Source organism: Lineus longissimus, chromosome 11 (assembly GCF_910592395.1).
Source record: "Lineus longissimus chromosome 11, tnLinLong1.2, whole genome shotgun sequence".
NCBI lineage: Eukaryota > Metazoa > Nemertea > Pilidiophora > Heteronemertea > Lineidae > Lineus > Lineus longissimus.
This window is the reverse complement of record NC_088318.1, coordinates 1,859,140-1,874,687: the sequence shown is the minus strand read 5'-3', so window position 1 is coordinate 1,874,687 and position 15,548 is coordinate 1,859,140. Positions and strand designations below refer to the sequence as shown.

The 15,548-nt window shown below is 40.2% G+C and overlaps 1 protein-coding gene across 8 annotated transcripts in view; it reads right to left on the bottom strand.

Moving 5' to 3' along the window:
• LOC135496093 (CD109 antigen-like) overlaps positions 1-15,548 on the bottom strand; it is a 197,293-nt gene that overhangs the window by 141,708 nt on the left and 40,037 nt on the right. The gene's annotated exons all lie outside the window — the stretch shown is intronic.

Below are 15,548 nucleotides of genomic sequence, written 5' to 3'. Positions count from 1 at the left end.
TGAATGCATGCCAACTTGCTAACCAACTGAACCAGCTGCCAGGTCTCCCTTGTTGTACGCTAACTCACTGATAAACTGACCCCTTTCAAAGTAAAAACAACAACACTGGTTTCCCTGCAAAGAGGTTATGAAATGCTGGTACACTCAAATCAAAAGCCATGTTAAACATTGCAATACCCCCTCCAGGACAGATGCCATCATTCTTATTTATCTGATTCAGTTTTGGTCTGCATATTACTGGCCTCCACCCTCACAGTTTTGGTGAGACAACAAGTTGGGTATCAATTCTTTAAATCAGAACATGCCAGAGACAACTCACCTTCATACATTTGGTCACTGAAAGTTGATACGATCTTGATAAACTTGAACAGTGGATTATGATGAATTCGGATATCATGAATGGGGTATCAAGTCAACCTCATCTCATCTAATCCCACCAACCGCCCAGTCTAAGTCCCAAACTCGACTGTACCACAACTGCCAACTTGATGATAACAATCACGAAAGTGTTTGCTGCTCTTAACAGTGATCAACTAGAGAACTATCGACATCATTACTACCAATTTCCTCCCAGGTGACCATCTCATGTATAAATTGCCCAATCGTTATTGCTTTGGTCATTTAGTGAACGGTATAGGCCAGCTCTAAAACGTGCCAGGATAACCAGAGTTTGTGAGGTCTGGCTTCATTGGTTAGGAAGCGAGGTGACAGAAGGGACAGATGAAAAGTTTGATGGCAATTTGAGGGGAAGCGTGTCGGACTTGTAATCAGAGGTTGTGGGTTTGAGAGTTGGCCAGTGCCACTCAGAACTTTCAACTGTCCCCAAATGGTGGATTTTTGTAGAGTTCAAAATTGCTACATAAATCTTTTACTAAACATTTAATTTTTTTTCATTTCATACAGATACAAGCTTGAAAGAAGCAGATCTACACACAACATCAAAGTTTAAACACCGATAACTCTATGAAATTATCACTGTCCTTTGGTAAATCACCTAATAAAGTACCCAGTAATCTGCATTTTACGAGGATCATTTTATCGCTCTTCTGCCAATTTCAGCGTCGCAGAAGCAGATAAGATATGAGCATTTTGACAGGGAAACATTAGAAATTTGATTTCCAACCCTATTAAAAGATGATATCAATGTTGGTTATATTTATATCTCATAAAGTTTTAAAATGAGATCAAATTGAAATTGGTCCTGTCTCGTAAAATGCTTAATAACGTCCCCAGTGACCAGCACCACTATTTGCCTGAGAGTCAGATCAACTCAATCTGACAGAACTGATTGGTAACTCATACCAGAAAGAATGATATCAATAGGAAGCCAGCCTTACTTCAAGATTGAAACAGAGACAAGATCTTAAATATTTACCGCCTTCCCACTAAATAAAGATCCTTGGAACCTATATCAACAATCTGACAGCATTGATTGACTATGTGACTCATGAAAGGAAGCCAGATTACTTTAAGATTGAAGCAGCCACAACATCTGAAATCATTACCATGAACCATTAAATAAATTCACCGGCAACCCGCAGCAACATCAGTCTTATAGCTCTGATTGACTTTCACCATAATCACAAGATACGATAGTTACTCCCTCGTAAACAGCTCAATAAAGTCCTCAGTAACCCTAGTGTGACAGCACGGACTGAAAAATACAGTAACTCTAATACCATAGCTGTATTCACTTCAAGACTAAAAATAGAGACAAAGTTTTAAATTGCTATTGTCTCATAAACAGCTCAATAAAGTCCCCAGTAACCTGCACTCCGATTACACCAACTGATGTATAACTCTAATACCTCTGATAATAGAAAGCGAGATTTACTTCAATACTAAAATAGAGACAAAGTTTGAAATTGCTAATGTCTCATAAGCCACTCAATAAAGTCCCCGGTAACCTGCCAACTAAATATGAATACTAACTCTAGTCGTTAATCACAATGACTAGACGATTCTAGTGATATTTCCTCATGAAGGATTAAGCGAAACCATTGACAGAACCATGATTAATTTCCCTTTCATTTCTGTTATCTCATACCATGTTCTGATTGCCTGACAATGATCATGATGATCATCAAAAGAGTTTCGTCCACAACCTAATGGCTTCCATTGGATGATGATTGATATGATCATCATACGTATCATGGGTACATTTACACACCAAAAGGACTGAGCCTGCAGGCTAGCCAACGCAGAGATGAGAAAAAAAGAAAAATAGGACAAAAAGAAGTTGATATCTTCAGCAGCGCATTTGTGAGGCAATTTCTGTTAGTCGTATTGTTTATGAATAGATATAGTCAAGGTATTGACAAAGACAAAAGTGGCAAAACTTTAAGACAATTTGCAACTATTTGCAACTTCCTCCTCCCACAAAGCATCGACAACTTCTGGCATGCCTCAAGGTTGTTCAGAAAAAAGCACCACAACAACAACAAAAAACTTCAAACTTTATGATTTAAAGGTCGTTAATCTGTTTGAATATTTCTGCTGCGTGGCCTTCCCCTACACACGTCACAAATAGCCAAAATGATGGATGGCCCTTTCAATTCGCATCAAGACAATTCCTCAGGGACACATCTGAACCCACAGCAAGGATCAACCTGAAATGACACAAGTATTGTAACTAATTTGTTCTGCACTTTGAATGCTTCATCAGTATTGGTAGCTCCAAACTGATTGATGTCAAAAACACCTATCATCATGTATCACTGACTTGGGACGATGGAGTTGTGATAAACACCAGGCTGAGGTCACATAAAACATATCAGACAAACCCAAAGGATCACATCAACAGCAGCCAGGCTGCAAAATGTGATCACTTGTAGAACGTAATGAATAAATCAGACCAATTGCCGGATAACTACTTTATATTCATTAAGAGAGAAAGAAGTCGGTACCAGTGCGACCATTTTTTTAGAAACAGTTGATACATTTAGTTTCTACTTGGTTTCTGCTACCTGCATAGCTGATCGGTCAGGGTAGTCATCATCAACCTCTGGCTGACATGGCTAACAGGTCAGAGTGGTCAACAACCTCTGGCCGACATGGTTAACAGGTCAGAGTGGTCAACAACCTCTGGCTGACATGGCTAACAGGTCAGAGTGGTCAACAACCTCTGGCCGACATGGCTAACAGGTCAGAGTGGTCAACAACCTCTGGCCGACATGGCTAACAGATCAGAGTGGTCAACAACCTCAGGCTGACATGGCTAACAGGTCAGAGTGGTCAACAACCTCAGGCCGACATGGCTAACAGGTCAGAGTGGTCAACAACCTCAGGCTGACATGGTTATCAGATCAGAGTGGTCAACAACCTCAGGCTGACATGGCTAACAGGTCAGAGTGGTCAACAACCTCTGGCCGACATGGCTAACAGGTCAGTGTGGTCAACAACCTCTGGCCGACATGGCTAACAGGTCAGAGTGGTCAACAACCTCTGGCCGACATGGCTAACAGGTCAGAGTGGTCATCAACCTCTGGCCGACATGGCTAACAGGTCAGTGTGGTCAACAACCTCTGGCCGACATGGCTAACAGGTCAGAGTGGTCAACAACCTCTGGCCGACATGGTTATCAGGTCAGAGTGGTCAACAACCTCTGGCCGACATGGCTAACAGGTCAGAGTGGTCAACAACCTCTGGCCGACATGGCTAACAGGTCAGAGTGGTCAACAACCTCTGGCTGACATGGCTAACAGGTCAGAGTGGTCAACAACCTCTGGCCGACATGGCTAACAGGTCAGAGTGGTCAACAACCTCAGGCTGACATGGCTAACAGGTCAGAGTGGTCAACAACCTCTGGCTGACATGGCTAACAGGTCAGAGTGGTCAACAACCTCTGGCCGACATGGCTAACAGGTCAGAGTGGTCATCAACCTCTGGCCGACATGGCTAACAGGTCAGTGTAGTCAACAACCTCTGGTTAGAGTTAGTTGAGTGATAACATGAATGATGAACAGCTTAGAAGCTGAATTACTTGTACGGGAAGTTGGGCCATGAATAATAGATATCGGATAGAATGATATCAACAGTTCTAGTATCACCTCTGTGGACCTCTAGAGATCAGGGTCTATAGAACTGATGCCAGTCTTACCGATGACTCAATTAGATGTAAGAAGAGCTTATCTCGAGGGAGTTAACAAATGGTTGCCAACTTAGAGCACGTGCCAAGGATGGATAATATTATGCAAAACATAATCCTTGTCCCCACTGGACCACAATGGTATCAGAATGGCACCTGCAACGTTAGTACAATGGAGTGAATAACTGATATGTTGAACAGCCATCAACCATTCATTCCCAACACCCTGAGCATCTTTACAGATCAGGGTTACGCCTGATGCAAGTCTACCAATGAATCAATGGGATGGAACAAAAGCTGACCTCGGGGTGGGGGGAGTTTACCATTGTATGTATGATGTTATTCAACCCACGGGGCACGTCAATTCCCGATTGGTAACATGAGCATTCATTGCTTAACTTGTAGTTCGTGCCAAGATGGAGGAAGTAGGGTTGTGATGCTATTATGAAATTCCCTTGCTGCCTACTGGAAGACAATGGTATCATAGTGCCAGGATGAACAGGTCAGAGTAACAGCCAGCTGTGGTTGGAATTACTGGCAAGATGTATCAAATAACTCACATGTCTGACAGATATCAATAATATCTCAGGGTTTTTCTCAGGGGAATGAACCAAAGGCTGCAGATTACATGAATAATACATATCTCAAACAGATATCAACAATTCTGGTGTCAACTCTGTACATACCGAGAGATCAGTATCCGACGGCTCGGTCATAAGTAGGCACTTGGGGTCGAAGACAAACATAAAGTTATTGGTAGACGCTGATTGGCTCTAAATAACATGTGCCTCTTTCAAAGTCTAAACTATTAAATATACAAAGTCTATACTAATATTCTGATTGAAACCCTTCACGACCAGGATCTGGAACTTTTACAAACATTTTAAACATCGCAGAGAATTTATCAAACAGAATAAATTTCAGATGTTGGTCTTAAAACATTCGCCTTGATCCATTAGTATCTAATATTCTTCTCAATTATAATGGCCTCCAAGCAGATTTAAGCTACTTTCGAAGTTCATATGACTATAAATCAAAGCATTTTCTGGAAGAAAACAAATTTGGAGGAAATTTTTTTATTACTTTTTCTTATTTTCTCCCTTTTCTCCCTTTGCAACAAGTGTCTACTTTTGTCAGATCAGACACATGACTGATGACAGTCTTGTAATTGAATCAAGCCGACATGAGGATAACTACTCTCGCGTGGGGAGTCTAACTGGTGAGCAACTTCTAGCAACTTCTAGCAACTTCTAGCAACTTCTAGCAACTTCTAGCAACTTCTAGCAACTTCTAGCAACTTCTAGCAACTTCTAGCAACTACAGTGGAACCCCGGTCCACTATATTCCACTGGGATGCCACTGTACTTGCTTAATGACTGCATGAATAGTTATAACCGACAGCAAGAATTAGTACAGACTGATTTTAATTATCAACGGATAAAAGACGCCATTCAAGACTCTATTCATGGCAGCAGTCACTGCACTTCCTGTCACTGCAAGAATAAACGGGATGGCAGTATAATTTCTATAGAAGTTTTAACCCAAAGCCATCGACCTCTACAATTGCTTCCTGTGTGACATGAGTAAATTTATGGAAATGACGGATGTCTTCCTCCAGCAGGTTGATAATTGCCATGCTGAAAGATTCTGACAATGGGTTCAGGCCAGAATTGGATCATTTAATCTGTCTGCATAGTCAATCAACATGCACAGTGGCATCAACCAGCTTAGTGCCATGCAAGGGATCTCAAATGTCATTCAAACCTATTGGTCAGTAGAACTGGGGAGGTTTATATCATATTTCGCAGCAGAAGTCAGGACCATTGCAGCTTTTATTAGCATTTCGTTAGGAAGCCGGATTATTGATTGCCAGCAGTAATGGGGGTCCGCCAGGGGTATTTAGACTGTCTGGTTCTAACCAGGAGATTGTCTCAAATGGTCATCTCCATCTTTTGGGAAGGTCTCCAAATCAGTTTATTGCTCTAGATGGAGAAACACGCAAGGTATTGGCCTTGGTTTAACAATCGATGGTCAGTTTCATGTAAAATTGAGTAGTGCTGCTCAACTGGTTGATCAAGGCCATTTAGTGGTGTGTGTACTGTCTATGGTGCATGTACTAAAAAGAGCCCGTGGGATCATGCAAAAAGAGTAGGGGATTCTCCCCGGTCTTAAGCTCCATCCAAAGTCTGGCCATGGCCAGCAGCGCAGTAGCTGGACTCACAATATGAGATGAGAGGAGGGCCGATGGATCGGCCAGTCCCAGTACTCCTTTGGTGTTAACCAAGCAAGCAATCAGTCATTGCGTTCCAAGTAGTAAATGCCTCTTGAAAGATTACAATCTCCGAGACCAATAGATAAATAGCCTTCCGATTGTCAAGCAACCAACTGGACCCGATCAATCAATAACCTTCCAAATGTCCAGCCATTGACTGGACCCTGTAAGTGAATAGCCCACCAACTGCCAAAGCCTGATAGATTAATAACCTTCGAAATGCCCTGTCATTGACTGGACCAAATCTCCTTTCCCTATAATTCAGGCAAAGGGATAGATAGCCTAGGGCATCTCCATAGGTACACCAATCAGGTCCAGCCTAAGTGAATTGCACTAATACAATCCACTTACTTTGAGCATTTGTTCACAGTTAAGTGAGGTTTGAATCAAAGGTAATCAGCACATGAAGGTAATTTCTGTCTCTAGGATGAACTGTAAATCAGACAATTTGATGTGTGGACTGATCGACATCTTAGGAGGCTTTGCTTAAGAGAACTGGTCAGGTACAACGTTCATGCCCTTCATGATTGTAAAGCCAATCAGAGAAGAAGCAAAGCTGCTTATGTCTTCAATGGTAAATGGCTCTTACATACGCAGTGGTCAATGAGTTGTCATTGTGGTAACATCTGTAATGTCAAAAGAAACTGGAAGTAGGCATGATTCATGGAGGAAACCAGGAGTCCATTGTATTGCACCTCATTTATGCTTAAACATGCTATCGGCTTGTTATGGACTTATTTTCACAAACTCAATGTCTTTTTGTTCCTAATGTTCCTAATGTTCCCATATTCCTACTTAGTACCTTAGGGCAAGCTTTGGACAGGGGATCAGCGGGCTTTAGCATGTGTTTAGATGCATATAGTATTCAAGAGACAATGTTAACAAGTCAGGTGACTCATGTGAGGAACTTGGTGAAACTGTAATCACTATTTCTGTCAAATTAAGACCAGTCATCCGAATGCTCGCTCAATCCTCCCCTACTCTATTTTTGGTGTACTGGAACAATCCATTTATCCGCACCCACCAAAGGCTATATAGTGGGACCATGGAAATTGAATTAACCACGTAGGGCATTTCATGTCACATACCCTGCAGCCTTACCTGATGGCACTTTTCACAATCTCATAACCAAATTGTAAGGTTTCTCTTTGATCCCACATTAACCTTATATCATAGCTTCCAACCAGAGAAAGATAATGCTTAAAACAAACAGGTTTAACGCTCACAACCATGATGTTGATCAAATAGGTCTTGACACCATGACATCACGTGTCATTGTCTCTGGAAAACCTATAAGATTGAATAACGTAGAGGAAATCCAAGAGTAGAGGAACGTACCATAAGCGCCTTCCCAAGAGTCAATGACAAATCTGATACATGAAGTCATAGAGACAGGAAACATGGAACCAGAACTGAACTTTGGTAACTTGCTGTGAAATGATATCAACGACACACCTTCAGCTTCCACCCACAAACATGACCCTTGCTACAAACACAACTAGTATATTCAGGGCTACAATGGCCTTCGGAGTCAGTTTTGACATTGTTGTTCTACCCGTTCTCTTATTTTACTGTTGTCCGCCCCCTGGCACATTCCATAATCTTTTTAACTGTTTCTGTTTCCAGTAAGCAGGCAAGAAAACCAATTAGGGTGAGGAAAGGAAACGAAAATGGCGATCAGATCACGACTGCCTCATGCTGAGCTTATTGTCCACATGATTATAAGCAACATACCACATTACTCCAACTCTCACAAAACGACTAGCACATCAAGGTTAAGCCGAATGACAAATTGTTGCCCGAATGTCTCATCATAACTGGAGCAATTCAAGCACGAAAGGGGAACAGTCAGGTGACTTTTACCAATTCGATTTCCAGGCTGATTTGATGGGAGGTCGTCAGGTCTTTTACTATTCACCTGGAACTCTTTCCAAGTTGATTGGCTGCTCACGCAGATCCTCCTCCTTGGCGACTCGGTCCGGAAAGACGGACAAAACATTGATGACCATAGCCTTTCCTTTCAGTCACCAAATGGGAAAGTTGTCATTCACGTCACGGCAGGAACAACTTACATTAGGTTAAAGAGGTCCTGCCAGAATGCAGACAAACGATAACAACCAGCGCTACCAATGAAAATTTATGTAACAAATACCATGAAATGTTTAACTCCTGATGAGATTTTGGTTGATTTTAGGTCTGATTTATTCCATACAATGATGATACTATTCATTAGATAAGAATCAAGTTGATTACTGTGGCACCATCTGGGTCCTTGATACTGCTCAGATTTATAAATGAGACCATCTTCCCTCATAGGTTTTCACGGGGCTATTCAAAACTCCCCGTCTTATGTATTTTGCTACAGGTTTCCTTTAAGCATTTACCCGCATTGCCTCATGACAGTGACATGTATGAAATGAATAGAAAAAAGTAAAAAATAAATTTGAGACAAATGTCAAAAGTTTTGTTTTCACAAAGCACCTTTCAGAACCAATTTCCAATAGTGAGCTTTAGGCCCAAAGCCTATAATCGCATTGCCACAAGATACACTGAGAACATTTTCTAAAAGAGCTTGATCGATTTTGTGGTGACACCACCTGTAGTTATGTTACATGCCCTCAGGCAATGCCTTCCATTTCAATGAAACTTTCTTCCAATGCGATAGGATGTAATTGTATTTTCATCAAAATGGAAGATTTCCACAAAATTGGTAAAAGGAAATGCCCCAAGAATATTTAACAATCATCTCATAATCAGGATCAGTTGATGATCATGAGCAGGGCCATTCACTTCACCTGTCGCTGAGTGAAATTGAAAGATTTTAAAACTTGCCATATTTTAAAATGCCCAAGTAGACAATAAGATACGATTTTGCCCTAATTTACAGAACTTCAATGAAGAGCGAGTGAGAATTGCTACCCTAAATATGTACTGAATCAGCCAAATTATGATGTCTAGGACATCAATAATGAAGGAAGTGAAATGAATAGACCAGAGCAGTTTCCTCGAATATACTCTATTCATCCCAAATGGGACCAATTTGTCAACGAATGCATTCAGTAATGTCAGAGCTTAACTGATTTGTGCCCTCAGAGATGTGACAACATCACATGATGCAAAGACTCTTTGTCAATGGAATTATTGGCTATGTCTGGTGTGTTCTCCAGTGAGCTGTTCGCACTCCGATCATCGCCGAGACGTGCTGAAATCACAAAGGCAAATCTTCTGTGGTTTCACCAAAACCTGCTACTGCCTTTTTCTGCCCACAAATTAGCTCCACCGTCGGTGTTTGGTGAGATGACGAATACCTCCATTTACACTTTCACTGCACTGGCAATAATGCTCTAGATAAAAAATGTCTGAAAATCTGAAATGTTGAAATCATGTCACACTGCATGGTATTCATTGGAAAGCTCTCAGTGAGAACTTTCCTAAACTAACCTATGCGATAGGTATTAAGTACCCAGAGTTTTGTTCACAATTTTTTAATATCGACAAGCACTTCTTTGCATTGAAAGGGTTACACACTTGTGAAGTTAGATACCACTATTTATCAAAATGACGGAAAAGCAGACAGAATAGTTTGATATATGAATACAAGGAAGAGACAAACAAACTCAAAGAAAAACATCTGTAAAACAATTGATAAATCGATCATAGCTATTGGGTTTAAAAAGCAAAAGTTCAAACAGCATTTGACATTTGGTTGTTCTGTCACTTGTGTCAGATTATCAGCTCTGACAAAAAGACGATAAGATGCATTATTGTTAATAGCCCTATTTTTCTGAATAAAAGTTAGTCTCAAATCATTGTGCAATCAAAGACACGTGTGATATTTGCACAGAGCAAATATTTTGCTACAGTCGCCACCAATACTTATCAACCTGCTGACGTTCAAGTTATGAACTATGAACACCCATGTCGTTACTGTTGATCGGGGCAAAGAACAATTGCCAAGTCAAACAACACTGTCAAATATGACACACAGCCAACATCATTTGAGTGAGGCTTCCATTCAAGAAAGCATCGCCTCTTTTTGATAATCACAAACAGCTTTTACAGCACGGCAATTTCAGCAGATAAACAATATTTCCCTAATGAGGTAATCACATTGGGTGATTGGTAATATTTCTATGAGAATGAGAGCAGTGTTACAGTGACACTTCCCTTGGTGATCATCATATTTAAACAGCAATGTGAGACATGAATTCCTGTTATGTTCACTGTGGAATGGGCAACCAGAAATCAAGCATTGTCTTCCTTTCCTGATGACTGAAAGCTTTAAAAGCTACTTGAGACATGAGCGGCAAGCTAAGCGGCAATCAACGACGATCAGTGGCGGCCTCAGGCTTCAAACACTTCATCCACACTTCATCGAATTGATAGGCTCTTTTAAAGGGACAATTAGGGCATGAGGTGTGTTGGGTTTTTCAAACAAAACTGGCTCCCAGTAGTACTGTGACATCTCCAAATGGCCAAAACTGCCTTACTGGCAAAGATCATTATCAGAGATCAGCATTGTGTAATACTACAAGTGGCGGCGCATGGTGGCAAGCGGGGGTATTATCAACCTGGCCAGGTGAATGACACACCCAAGTTGTCCCTTTTAAGTTTAACAAGAATTCTCTTGCTGTAAGGGACATTTCCAAAGACGTATTCTTGTTGCTCATCCCATCTTCTTCCGTTGTCAATATTTGAAATAAAAGTTTCATCAGGAAAAACCTGCTTAAGGCAATATTTAATTCATTTATAAAATTATCCGATTCCAATCCTCTATCTAGTCATGTTAATTATATAAGGAGAGAGATTTTAAGCAGATGATATTCATATAAGACAGGTTTTACATCGCATCAACAAATATTTTCCGCTGTCTAGTTTTTATCATCAATTCCTTTTCAGTAATTGAGTCGTATAAAATGTCATTGAGCGACACGAGATTTCCGAGATGAGCGTGTGTTCTTCCAGAAGAAGAGAAGTAACGATATTGTTATCCTGTCATTGTCGCATCAGAGCAGGCTGAGGGGTATAATGGATCCGGTTCACCGTCTTTTCCAGTACCATGGGACATTTTCGTAAAAAGATAATGATACGAGTTGCATGTGTCTCAACACGAGCACATTATGGGGAAACCTTTTCTTTTTTACCTGTGATTGAAGCCCATGCATTCCATCCACACCCCAGCACAATGAAACTTGGCATGACTTATGTCTGTTAGTACACAACGGTGTAATCAGCAGGTATTTAACATATTTGGAAAATCAAAATTTTACATTTTTTTGTACTGAGTAGATCTTTCGGTGTTTGAACTTTTCTTGAAGATTTGTGAAAAATTGTTTGCCTTTCTTGAAATAAAGACGAAATTACTTTTTTTAAATTTAGTTTAATTTAAGGCCAATTTGATGCATCATAAATAATGAAGATACTCATTAAAACTGGTTCCACTAGAATGCAAGAATCTTTAAAATTCATAGTTTGTACCATATTAAACTTTGCTTTAATTAACCCTTTCTTGTTTACGGGTGTTGACACCTATTTGAACAACCTCAAGCAGCCTCGGACGGCCTCTTTTTATATACCCACCATGACATCTAGTGATAAGACCCGAACTAAATAATCAACCTCATTTCTAGTGACCTAGGACTCTGATGGCTGAAATGCATGATGAAATTCCAGGTGTTGCTGTATAAATACTGGCAGTATTTTGTACTTGAAGTTGGAGGTGAGGTTGTATGTGTGTCTTCTAGCACACTTAGTTAATTACTGGAGTGGTGTCAGCTTTTGGATTAAGTTTCTGGATTTTTTCTGAATTTGGGAATAATTAAAAGAGAGTCTGGAGTATGATTTTCAGCAGGAATACCATGCAAAGGTAGGATTATGAATTCCAGTAGTCAGGGTCTAATGGTTAAAGGAAAAATTATGGTTTTATTGACTGAAATTCAGGTAACCACATGTGCTTATGAGTGTGGCACACCACAAGGGCTGGACCCTGTCAACTTTGGTGAACTTTGGTGGACTTCTACAGAATACTGCACGCATTCAAAAATGGCCTTCTCCCAGACTGATTGCCAAGTAAGGCTGTGGAGGCAAGTCTCCTCCAAAGTGAACTGAAATTCAGTTAATTTGCAAAGATTTGCAGAGATTTGAAAGGGTTAATTTTCATTATCTTTACCACTCTTCTGGGAATAAAGGGTTAAAGAAGGTTTGTTACAAAATTCATACTTGGCATGATTAAACGAACTGTTAGCTGTAAGTGAACTCGACTTAGTTGGCAAAAAATTACAAAATGATAGAGATATATCTCGCAGCACCATCCTAGACGTCATACAAAACAGTGTATATATCAGCATATTTTCAGTGTTAATAAGCCATATCTCACCCTAACGTGACACTGAACTCACCTGCACATTGATGTACATTGCAGCATGTAATGCATGCACGATTCGGGTTCAATGAGCCATACAATGTAGTCTCAAGTCACAAGCGCCGATCCTGCATATTACTCTGTCTAACTATGAAAAATGAACACATTTTCTCCAAGATTAATATCATATTTTCATTGTAATATTCCCCTTGTGCTCGAGGCTAATCCAGACAGGCTGAAACTGCCAATAAAACATCCGCCGAAAAAGGAACTGTTCTTTGCACTAATTTTCTAAGCAAGAATGAACACGAATGTCGGCTCTGTAATTTCTGTATTTTTTGTCTTGGCGATCTTTTGACCACAGAGACATATACAAGACATTTCGTAAGAATACAACCAGATCTCCTGTAAGATGATGCTGCTATAGATGAACTCTTGTCGATGTTTTTTTACATCGCATCCAGTCTGAGGGGAATTTTATACACAATGCCCATAACTTTTTACGTTATCCAGTTTCATAATTGCGTTAGGATATGCTTCCTCCATTGTGCTACATAACTGATTTTCCTCCGGTGAAGGGAAAAAGATAAAGATATTTGATCATGGCCCTGACTAAGATACTGGTGTGAGTTACGTCAGGACCTACATAATTGTTGACTTAACGCTTTGGAGACAGATATTGACAGCTGGTTGCAAGTGGGCAGGGATGCCAATGAGCAAAGGCAAAAAGTCTGAAATATATTTTTTCGGTGAAAATCTTCCCCTTTGATCCACAGGTGCTTGCACGAAAGTGCCTCTTAAATGCTTATTTTTGGTCCAATTTTGGAAATTCAAAGATCCTCAGAAAGCCGAGAAGGCAATCTTTCCATACCAGCTATCGAATTTAGCATTAAGTCAGGGGAAAAAGTCTGAAATCCACCAAAAATGGGAAATTTGTCATCCCTGAAGTGGGAGAAGGCAATCTTTCCATACCAGCTATCGAATTTAGCATTTAGTAAGGGGAAAAAGTCTGAAATCTGCCAAAAATGGGAAATTTGTCATCCCTGAAGTGGGAGAAGGCAATCTTTCCATACCAGCTATCGAATTTAGCATTAAGTCAGGGGAAAAAGTCTGAAATCCACCAAAAATGGGAAATTTTTCATCCCTGAAGTGGGAGAAGGCAACAGTCAGAATTGGCACAAGTGATGTCATTTGGCTGCATAGGAATCTAAACTTTTTTTTGGACCACTTTTGGTGTTAATGGTGCTGGGATGATGTCTAAATGATGGTATTGCCTGTTAATGACGAGCCACAATGTTGATTGTCACAGCATTTTTTTTTCTTTCTTATGCTTGTTGAGCTCAGGGGAAACCTTAGTGAAGGGTTATGAACTGTTTGGATACCCTTAAGTTCCTTCGGTTCTCCTCCTGACTGTTTTTGTTCAGAACTTTTGTGTTTATGCCAAGTCTCCACTGATCATTGTCTCGTCACTAAATGATCCATAGTCCCAAGACCATACAGTGTTACCCACACAGAACAGCATGCAATACCAATAACTAAAAATTATAACACCATAAGCTGTTGGTATGGTGACTTCATCCTAATTGATTGAATGTTCCCTGTTATTTTGTAATTTTACTAACTTACAAGTACTTATTGGTATTGATCATGAAAAGGCCATTGTGTCTTTTCAGAGAGGGCTTGTGTCTCTTGATCTGAATAACCTCAATTAGTTTCTCCTTTAATCTTTTTCTCACCACATATTTAGTAGGATTTCACCGCAGTGGATTGGATGTCCCTGTTAATTTGTAAGTGTTTGAGGGTGCTGATTTTGTTTCCTTTTGGTGTTCTATCAGGTGTTAGGCAAATGGTCTGCGTCTTTACCAATATTGCAGCGCCATCAGGAGCAGTCTATCTTGTCTGTACTACTCTTCTTGGTTGCGGTGGTTGAGTTGGCAGCACACATAATACGGCAACGCATTCTTGTGCCAACAGAGCTGGTAATTTACTGTTTGCAATCATTTTACTTATGCAAATTTACCAACTTGATTCAGAACACATAAATCATCATCTGTGGAAAAGTCACAGTAACGTCTAATCACGACTATAACTGAATTGCTACCCTCGTTTTTCAACAATTCTCCTCAGACTCATGAATCCCGTTTCATATCACATAGCATTCACATGACTATTTCTCACACCACAATCATCAAGATTGCCGACGGGCCGATTCAATTTCAAGTCAGCATGAAACCTATCACAAACACAATAAAGTTATCATAATCATCTAGGGATAAATCAGGAGCAAGTTGTGCCAGTTTTTTTGGGAATAATGGATGACAACTAAATGCTCTTGGCAGTTCAAATAGATACTGATTTTTAAAGAAAGCATTTCGCTTTGTTATTCTTACATTTTTTGCATTTATTCAGCATTAAGCAATCCAACTTCTCAGGTGATGGGGAAAGGACTTTTTATTAAACCCTGTGGATTGAGTTTGTTATGACAACGATGCCTGCCGCTAAAAGCTTTGCCTATCAAAGGTAACCTTGAAAAGACGTTGCAAAAATCTTTTTTAAAATTTAGTGATAACACATGCAGCTTATAGCGACAAGAATTATGGTGATGTCACATGGTCTGTTGTTAAAGGGGACTTCGCACGACCAACGTTTCAGCCTACTTTTAACATTTTCTCGGGCGGTAAAAATAAACCTTCTCATTTCCTGTTTAAAGGTACAGCGCAGATCAGTTAGATACGGCCTGATGAACATGTGGACAATAGGGCCTGTAATAGGGTTACATTCAGAAACTCATGTAAGACGTGATAATGCATCAACTACTTCATATGACC